The sequence below is a fragment of the Ambystoma mexicanum genome, chromosome 5q (assembly GCF_040938575.1).
Source record: "Ambystoma mexicanum isolate Mex_15411 chromosome 5q, UKY_AmexF1_1, whole genome shotgun sequence".
Classification (NCBI taxonomy): domain Eukaryota; kingdom Metazoa; phylum Chordata; class Amphibia; order Caudata; family Ambystomatidae; genus Ambystoma; species Ambystoma mexicanum.
Window position 1 is genome coordinate 285,953,393 of NC_090933.1, and position 10,046 is coordinate 285,963,438.

General features: G+C 44.9%; 1 protein-coding gene across 2 annotated transcripts in view; it reads right to left on the reverse strand.

The window, feature by feature from the left end:
* The window catches only part of CCDC102B (coiled-coil domain containing 102B), a 619,708-nt gene extending 615,638 nt beyond the window's left edge, over positions 1–4,070 (reverse strand). Inside the window, exon 1 of one of the 2 annotated variants that reach the window (XM_069620783.1) lies at positions 3,956–4,070. The gene's annotated coding sequence lies outside the window, so the exon portion shown is untranslated. Of the gene's footprint in view, positions 1–3,824; positions 3,920–3,955 lie in introns of those variants that run through there. The other variant, XM_069620784.1, reaches the window with a different exon arrangement.
* Positions 4,071–10,046: the final 5,976 nt, after the last annotated feature.

Here is a 10,046-nt window from a genome sequence, read left to right on the forward strand (position 1 = left end):
ATTACTGTAACGCCCTTCTAGGGGGAGCTAACAAGACAGACATTCAGAAATTGCAAAAGATTCAGAATGCTGCCGTACGTATCATATATCAGATGAGCCGCACTGAACCTACATCTGTGGCACGGAGGAATATGCATTGGCTGCCTTTTTCAGCAAGGATTCAATTCAATCTACTGACCATTTGTCATAAATGTGCTTTTGGAAATTCCCCAGCCTACCTTAAAGATAGGTTGAATAGCTACCACCCCAAAAGAAATCTTCAATCTGCTGAGGCTTGCCTCCTATAAGTAGACCATATTAAGAGAGCCTGCGTAAACGGTCGTGCCTTCCATGTGCAGGCAGCACGGGCTTGGAATGCCTTACCGGAACATCTGCGTAGAGAGGAAAACCACCTGGCGTTCAGAAAACTGCTGAAGACCATCTTGTTCAAGTAACAAGAATCATCCTGGGCCTCATTACAGGTTTGGCGGTAGCCATGCCGCTATTGGCGGCATGGCTGCCTCCAATACCGGGTTCGGGTTCCCTGAATGGGGAATAACCGGGCCATTCTGAGTTCGAAGGGCCCGGTAATTCCTCCCTCAGGTAACCCAGGCCCTTACCTTCCCCATTCCCATTCGAGCCCCCATAGGGCTCAATGGGAATGGGAGAGGGAGCTAACAACGGGCAGATTACGACCGGCCCGTTGTTAGCTCCCTGGTCCCCTCGCTGGACCCGGTAAAGACACCTGGTTTTACCAGGCGTCTTTACCGAGTCCCGCGAGAGGACCTCGTAATCAGGCAGAATGGGAATAACGGTCCGCACCCATTAGCAGACCCTGTTAACCCATTCCGCCTGACTTGTAATGAGGGCCCTTGTCTTCCTCTGTCAAAGGGGCTTGGACGCCCTCTGGCTTTGGCGCAGTATAAATATGTTAACATAACATAACAGAAGCTGATAATGTAACATTTTAAATGTGTTTCAATTCAGTGAAAAAACGACCATGGGGTTTACATAATGGCCTTTTCATATGGTCATAGGTCCATTCAGAATGGTATAAAAAGGGAAAGAGAGGCGATCAAAGGTTCTCCCTTCATTAGCGTGCCAGAAAAAATATTGCAATGTACTTTTCATAAGCGCACCAACCAGATACTATACAATTCAAAGGGAGAAAGGTATTCACTTGTGTGCACACATGACAACCAAAAAATACATTTAGACATACAGAACACAAGAATACAATCTGAAATCACAGCAAAACTCGGAAAGGGAGAACTACAAAAATAAACACTTAACCGTGAACAGCCACAAGTAAAGAAAATAGATGGCAGCGCTAAAATGCTAACTCCACAACAGTAGACCACAGTACCGTCCACATCATGGCAGCATGAAGCACCCATGACGTAAAGAGACAGATTCAATGCACATGTTGCATAGTTAGTAGCGCTAAGCATACTGGTGACGAAAGAGGCAGTGCACGTGTTCTCCAGTGATGCCATTGCAAATATGTACAATATGATCTTATGATGCAACTCACAAGCTATGCACAATTATGGTTAAGGACTATCAGCGGATTGCCATGGTTTCTCTCTTGGGTGGGATAAAGACCCTTCTTTCCTTCTCTGTCTGTCGGTCATGCTCAAAGTATTTAATTCTCTCTGTCATCCTCCCTTTTTCTTCCATTATATTTCTTATGATCTCACTCCATCTCTGTTATTCTCTCTCCCTCTTTGTCTTTCTCTCATTCCCTCACTTCACTCTCTTTCGTGTTATCTCCTATTTTTCAGATTCTCTTTAATTCTCTTACTTTTTATGTAAATTGCCTCTTCACTTTTCCCTCTCACCCTGCCTCCTTCTCTCTGTTTTCTCTCATTCTCTCATCTTAATTATGTTTCAGGTTATCCCCATCGCTCTCGCTCATTCCCTTTAGTTCTATGATTCTCTCTCGACTCACTTTCTGAATTCCTCATTCTTCTTGTACATCTTCTTCCCTTCCTCTCTTCGCCTCTCTTTCTTGCTCCGTTGTCTTATTCATTCTCTTTAATAGCATATCCTTTACTCTCCTCCCCTGTACTTCCCTCTCTGTTTCTTTCTCTCATTCTATCTCTTTAACTCTCCTTCTTATCTTATTGCCCCTTCCTGCCCCTCTCACCTGCTCTCTCTGTCTCTCTTCCATTCTCTTTCTCCTCATGTTATTCTCCTACTTCTGGCTCTCACCTCTGTATCTCCCCCTCTCTTTTCTATCTTTCTCTCCCTCTCCTCTCATGTTCTCGTCGTCATGTAACCTTGAATTATCAAGAAGACATTGTTTTTAAATGTTCCAATGTGATAAAAGCAAAAGAATCCCAAAATCCCATTTACAAAGCGTTTTCCCGTGGAATTGCAACATTGTAAAACGTTTTTGTAAATCAGGACCAATGTATTTCTGTAAATGCATTTGCATTTTTGTAATGTAATGTAAATGTATTTTTGTAAATCAGGACCAATGTATTTCAGGCCAAATGTTTTTTATAAATCAGGACCCATGTATTTCCCAATCCCATGCTTAGAAACCACTCGTTGGTATTAAGCGTGTTATAAAAGAACAATGGTACTTGTGATGTTATAGTGAGGGAATTGCTTTATTTCTTTTTACTTTTTAGACACCTGCAGTGCTTCTGCTTCATTTGATTCTCCAGCTGAGTTTTGCAGCGCCATGACATTTGTTCAGCATTATGTGTTCATGTGAAACTAGATCTGCAACTGTGCTGTTCCATGTGTCTGCCAAGATCACTGCTAATAAACCTGCTGGGGACAGAAGTGAGCAAAACACTCAATCCCGCTCTAAGGAACACAAACAGTTTATAAAACACCGGGCGTCCTCAGCACATGGGAACATACAAATGCCAGAAGGCCAAATGCCCTTAAGATTAGGTCATGAATGTTGATATTATAGTCAACTGGTTTAGTGTAAAAATAAATCTCAGTGCACCCTCGTCTGTGTTATTGCTAGTGACAACGAAACAACAACAGAATACATATGTATATGTTTGCAACTCAAGCATATGTCTCATGGCGTCTCCTAGTATTCATCAAATATAAACATGCACTTGGCGACTTGCGTTTACACTAGAGCCAGCTAAAGTAAGACTGACGAAACACGTGTGTTGCATTAATGCTAGCATTTCACATTTCGAATGAGCACGTCTATTTCGTGTATAGACGTTATTGGGTCGACAGTTTTACTTTCAATCAACAGAAAGCTTTTAAAAGTGGATATACTTCATGTCAGCTTCTCTGACACTGCACATAGCACAGGTATCCGCAATTCATTACACGCCACTTTCAGATTCCGAGTACACGTTCAGCATTCTGACTCATAGCTCACAGTTTTACAATGTAAAACACATCTTCTGACACAAAAACTCCTGTTGACAACAGTTCAGCTAGACTGAGAACGTTTCCCAATCAATCGTGGGCGAAGAAGCTAATCATGGAAATATTAAGAGAATACATCTGCCGAGAAGAAGAACACGTGGCTCTCCATGCCGGATACACCTGGAACACATGTAAACAGTGTTTCAACAAAAATACCACAAACATAGCTTTCCAAGATACACATCTGTCATACTATTTGGATTACACTAGAACCAATTCTTTCCAACCATGAAAGGAACTTTCTGGAAGCGCGAACTGTCAAAAAGGCAACCTGAAACTGACAGCCAACGCGGTCACGTCTGCACATAACTGTGATTGAATGTTGAGATTAACGGTACGTTACTGATAGGAAACAATGAACACGAGAAAAGAACTGGAACATGAATATCACGCACACTTGAGCCCCTCGCAACACTCCAATGTTTGCGTACCTGCACCTCAGAAATTCTGCCTCAGAAGTCAGAAGTGTGCCTCTTTGATAATAACGGCACTGTACAGGAGGAACGGCTGCACGAGGACCGCGCGCACAATGCAAAACCAAACGGTTAAATCGTAATCCTACCTTCCCTCTGGGCTCTCACTTGTCGGGGTTGCAGGCACTCCTATAAACAACTGCATACTCGCAATCTTGTTTGGCTCTGGATTGCTCTGAGCTCTCTGTAAACGTACTTATTACCAGTCGCTCCACATCAGCTAGAAGGTTTTCATTGGTTGTTGTTTCATTAAAAAAAAAAAACGAAAAGGGTTGAATGCCTTCCTATTTTTAATGCAGTCTTTCAGTTTCACAATTAAAGCGTGTGATTGTTTTCCACATGCCAAATAGGTCTCCTCACGGGGGAGGGGGGATTTGTATAGCCAACAGTAAAGTGCTGCGGATAACTCATCAGTTGTATAGCATAACACATCCATCAACATGTGGGAGTACCTCGTGGGTTAAGCCTCAGAAATGGCCCGCTAACCTGAGCTTTGCAAGTTCGGATCCTGGGAGAACCAACTCAGCCAATAATCATTACGAGTTTAGTTAATACATTTGGTAACATACGTTAGGAAAGATTTCATATGTGTATGTAATTTTTCCTCCATGTGTCAAACCCCAAACTTTTTGCTGCTGTTTAGACACCACTGACTGACTTTGCCAGAGAAATACAGCATTCAGCTGCACTCCTCTGGGCTTTCGGTCACTGTTGTATGGGAAAAGTGACATGCTGGGAGACTTTATTTCCCTTAGTCCTTTTCTCATGTTGCAACCTTTGTGCAACATGTAACAAGTGTGCAATGTATCTTCCTATACAGCACACTTGGGTCTATAGTAATTTCCAAAGGCCCTTGATACTCTCGCTGGACTTTTTATGAACTGTGCAGATGTGTCATGGACAGGACTGGTGGTAGCTACCGTTTTGCATTATTTTTAACCCTTTCCTGTCATGTTAACCGCGTTAACCGCTTTTGGCACAAATAGGTGGCCTGGCTCCAAAATGGCCATGCCACAAGGTTCTTTGTCCTGTCCTTTGACCATCTTGCCCCTTCACCTTCCCCAGGTCGAGTCGACCCGGGTCAGTCCTTATTTGGTCATGCATTTTCCCGCAAATCCCAATGTTTTTGCAGGCTTCTGCATGCCTTGTGTGTGTGCCTCCAGGATGTGGGATGGGATGTCTGGTCCCAATACACATCCTGGGTGCCAGAGAGTCTGGAGTGTCTTGAATGCCTGAGAACACCGTGGTCTGTGATTGGTCCACATATGGGGTGAGTGTTTGTGAGCAGATCTCCCATTGGGTCCTCTCTGTTTTGGCGCGAAGGCAACTTTGGATAAGAGGAGGCTGCAAACACCACTACCATGTCGATCTCCTGAGTTCTCACTGGACAAAGGATAGGATCCAAGTATCCTGCAACTACAAAGCTGAGTCAAGGAACCGCTGGTGAGGCACTGGAAGGTTTGGCACCGTGAGCCCACCGTCGTACCGTGGGACCCCTCCTGCATCTGGTCGTCCTAGAAGGTCTGCGAAGATGCTTCGACCCATTGGAATAGTGGGACCAACTATTCTCGGCACCTTTACCAAAACCTGCAAGTAAGCTTTCACGGAAGTGTCCCTGGACCAACCAGTGGGCTGACCAGTTTACGAACAACCTTTGCTCTTTCCCTGATGTTGTTTCGAGGAGGCCCTCAGAACTTGGTGTACTGCTAGCTCTCTGCCCACGGCACGCTCACACCGAATTTCATACACTTGGCATTCCCAGGTCAGATGTGAGACGAGTGTGACCGGACCGGAGTAAACGTGGTTACCCTGTTGCCCTGCTGCGGCAACGTCCTTTGCAAGTCCACTGCATTGGTGACCCTCTTGCCCCTGAAGCCTGCTGCAGTGAAACTGGCGTGATTCATCCCCTGGAGCAGAGAAATCACCACTGTCCCATTCGGGAATCCTTGCTGGATCTCAGGAACTAAAAGGTGCCAAGACGTCCTTTTTGCTGCCATCGAACCTGCAACCGAATTGGACTAACCTGCCGAAGTTTGGGTCTCCTCGCCTCAGCGACCAGTGAGTAATCATTACCCCAACAGGTGGCCCCTAGCGCCAGAGCCCAACCTTACACAGGAGTGGCCCCCGGGGGCCATTCTCCTGTCCACTGCTATTGCGAAATAGCGACTCCATCCAAAACTCTTGAACTGCCTCTGCCTTCAAGTGGAGGTCCTTCTTGAATAGTGGGAACTTATTCTTCATTACCTTATCCATTTTCCCGAGCTGTTAGAGACCCCTAAAGAGACCCTGCTTTGTCCATTGGAACAACCATGTGCCTTGGCACACATGTACTATTGAGCAAAAGGCTCCACTCTTCTTAGGGCTTGGACTGCCTCTTAGGTGAATAACTGAAGTTGAATTGGGTCTAAAGATTAACTGCCTGTTTTCGTCCCCTCTAGGTTGTCAACATATTTTGTGCAGTTATCCCTTTTGAACACCCTGGTCTTGTATATATATTGTATTGAGTGTGAGGTATTGGTTTACTTAGTGTTACTGTGATTCTTTGCTATAGTCTGTGTTACAAAGGCCTTGTTATAAATGCGTCTATATTTTTAATATAACACCTGTCTGGAGTAATTTGTAAGTGTCCTTGCTCTGTTTGCTCATTGAGGTCCTTCAGTCACCCTCACACCCCCTGAGACTTAGTCTTGACCCCCTGCCATAGCTACCCTGATTGTTCTGGCTTGTCCATAGGTTACCCTGTTCCAAGAAACTAGGTTGGCCTTCTGAACCTCTGCCCCTCCTGGGCAGAGTTCAGAAATCCTTCTTAACAACATACTCTTAAATGGGGTAATAATTACACCTACTGAGTGCTTAGTAGCAGGAGAAGTCTTGCATGGACTGCTATATGAAAGAAGGTGATATTAATGAGAGGCAATTTAAAAAAGTAAACAAATCAATAGGTTGTCTGCATGTCTGCATGTCTGATATACAAAGCGTTTGACAATGGGGCTTTCCCATTGAAAAAGGCTTTTGCAAATCAGGTCCAGCATGTTTTAATTTGCCACTGCCTGAATAACTCCACCAAACTCTTGAAGGTGATTTCCTTTGTTCAAAATTTAAATATATGTTCAACACTGAAAATGCTAGTTTGTTTACACAGCTCAGCAATGTAACATGTATTATGAATCCTAGTGATTGCATTGTGGAATGAACGTCATAGACATCCGAGACAAACACCAGAAGTTGTGGTTGCATAACTTTGAGGCTGGTGGAACAAAAATGCCAGAGCTACCGTGCTAGGTGAGAATAGTGAGCAACCTCAACGTTGTAGCTTATCAAGAGTCATGGTTGTTCCTTTCACTGCTGTGACTTGTAATTCTGAATGTAAAAAGGGAAAAGCAAAATGACAAGTTTCAGAATGCAAAGAAGAGAATCAGAACTGGATGACATGCACACTGATTTCATGGGGAAACTTGGAGAGCTCTGCCCACGATGGCCTGGCAACACTGCCTGTTACAGGCTCTGTGCAGTGGAGTGGGCAATGGGAGTAGCGCTGCAGCATTCGGCATAAGTCACCAGACCCACACAAACATAGATTGATCTGCGTACCCTGGGATGGTGAGGCATCCTTTTATTATCATTCACATCCTGCTGATGCTTTACGTCCCCCAGTTGAAGTGTGGTGTCACAACCAGAGCCGGCCCGAGGCATGAGCAGTCTGTGGGGTGGCCCATCGCCCCGCTGTGCGAGGGGCCCCGAAAACCACCAGTGTGTGCCTCAACTTGTGTGCAGCTTCCATGTACGAAAATCGCGTGAGGCCATGGTGTCACCTCCAACGTCCTGTGGCTCTCTAGAGAGAGACCCCCGTTCCCAGTGGCCCATCAGATGCTGCAGGCCCTTTAAGGAATGCTTATCACTTTCTTTCTTCAAGCAGTGTATTAAAGTGAGGGCGATTAACAAATGGTGGCCCATTGAAGAAACCATTGTTTTGGATGAGATGTTCATACCGTTTCTGTGTTAAAAAATGCAAATAGGCATTTGCATTATGAAAGTACACACAACGCACCAGTTAGATGCCTAGATATATGCTCTCCTGCAGGTCAATTACAATATATCAAACAAAACAGTTTTAAATTTGCTACATTATTTTCAGATGTTCATATTTATCGAACCAAAAAGAGTTTATTTTTGGTAGAATGTGTTATTTTCTTCACATCATATGTGAACCCTGCATTTGTCAAACACAAACTGGTAAACTTTTCAAACATTACATGTTATACTTCTTGAAAATACATTTTGAAAAGTGATTGCATTCTGGTATTTGTCGTCCCCCAGTCAAGAGGGGGGGGAATAATGCTGTGACTAATCAACTTCCGGGGAACAGTGCTCCAAATTTTGGTAACGTGGACAGAACAGCAGGCTTATCTCTGCAAGGTGGTGGATCGTTGGTTAGTTGCAACACAAAAAAATTACAAAAGTTAACCAATGAAAAAAGGGGCTGTCCAGTCAAGGTTGTATAAAAATATCTCCTTTATTATTATTCAACAGACAATGATAGCACACTATAAAATACAACCCACCCTGTAAAGTAATGCAGAGGACAGACAGTTCCAAGAAGGAAAAGAGATGCCCTTTTGATACTGATAGGAGGGTAGACAGTAAAGTAATTAATTGAAATAGTTCAAGGATACTTGTTTTCAAAACAAAAGGAGCAATTGGTTGTAAAATGTCACAGGGGCCTTCAGAGAAGGACCAGGGGGACAGAACCACAATGCACCTCATGCTTGTAGAGGTTCTTGGTGCTCAACACAGTTGAGTCAGTTTCAGGGCACTTTGCAGCTCCTGAGATCAAGACAGGAGACAGCTGTGGGTTATCAGGCAGCAGGCACTTTTCAGCGACCGAGCCTGGACGGATGGCTGCAGGCTGGCCTACACAACAGCTCGGGTCAGAAATCGTCTCAGTGTTGGTTGGTGGGTCTGAAGCACTGTTCGAGGTGCCTCAGACGGCGTTAGCGAATGCAGCATGACAACAGTCAGCGGTGCAGTCTGTTGCAGCTCGAGGGGCTCGACTGTCTCGAAAATGTTCTGTAAGGCTAACGATACTGGTTGATGCTTGTTGATGCACTCCTCCTAGCTTCTTCATTGGACATGTGTTGTTCTTTAAGGTAGATCGCCCAAAGCTGAGGAGAGTGTTGCAGGAAACAGCTTTGTCCTTTGTTTTGGTTCAGAGACCCTCTGGCACCTCCCACCTAGGAAGCTTGCTGCAGAGCCTAGGAGGGCATGCTGTGTGCTGGCTGGGTACCCATTCTGGAGCTGCTGGAGGATCTTCTGGATTTAGTATATCCCTCTGGTCCCTGGGAGATGTTTAGGGGAGGGATTGTGCTTCCAGCTTTGGAAATCTTGGCCTTCTTTCAATGGCGGAAGCTGTAAGGCAGACTGTACCTTCAGCCAGGGTCCAAATGAGTTCTTCTGGTTACTCCTTGCAAAGTCTTCAGATGATCTGCTCAAAAGAGGAGCTCAGCCCTCTTTAAAGCAAAATGGGCCAAAGTGATTGGTGTAGGATAAGCCTACCTTAATGAACCAATCCTGGGTCCCCGCCAACAATCTCTGTATGCACAAGGTCATAACCAGAGTGCATTCCAACAGAAAAGGTAAAGGGGTGAAAACATGGTATACTAAGTCCCACCCATCTTCCTGTCTGTTGAGGATCAAAGGGTCTCCCTAGTTAATGGAGCTCTCTGTGGTTCCTGATTAAAGCGGCAGGTCTCCCTTGAAGCTGTGGCGAGAACAGATTTTCTGTCTCCATCAATCCACATGCTTGTACCATCTGAATGGAGTCCCCCTCCAGGGATGACTACTGAAAACATGCAGTCCCAGACATGACACTTCACTGCCCTTGATACTGAGAGGCGGGTGCTGGCTTCAGTTTTGCACAGTGCATATCAAAGGGGTGTTGTGGGTTCCTGTCTACTTTGTTTAGCCTCTGCAGCTAGGCCCTGTGTTGGCCTGTTTGAAGCATACTCTATTGATATGTTAAAAATGTTAATTGCTGCCACCATCTCCAGTGCTTAAACAAAAGGACGGGTCGGATCCATTGAGCAATTGATGGTTAATTAGGCTGTCCAGGGCAGGAGGAATGTTTTGCCCTCCCCTTCTGAGAGTACATGATGTACTCTTGGCTGTCATATCCCAACTAAC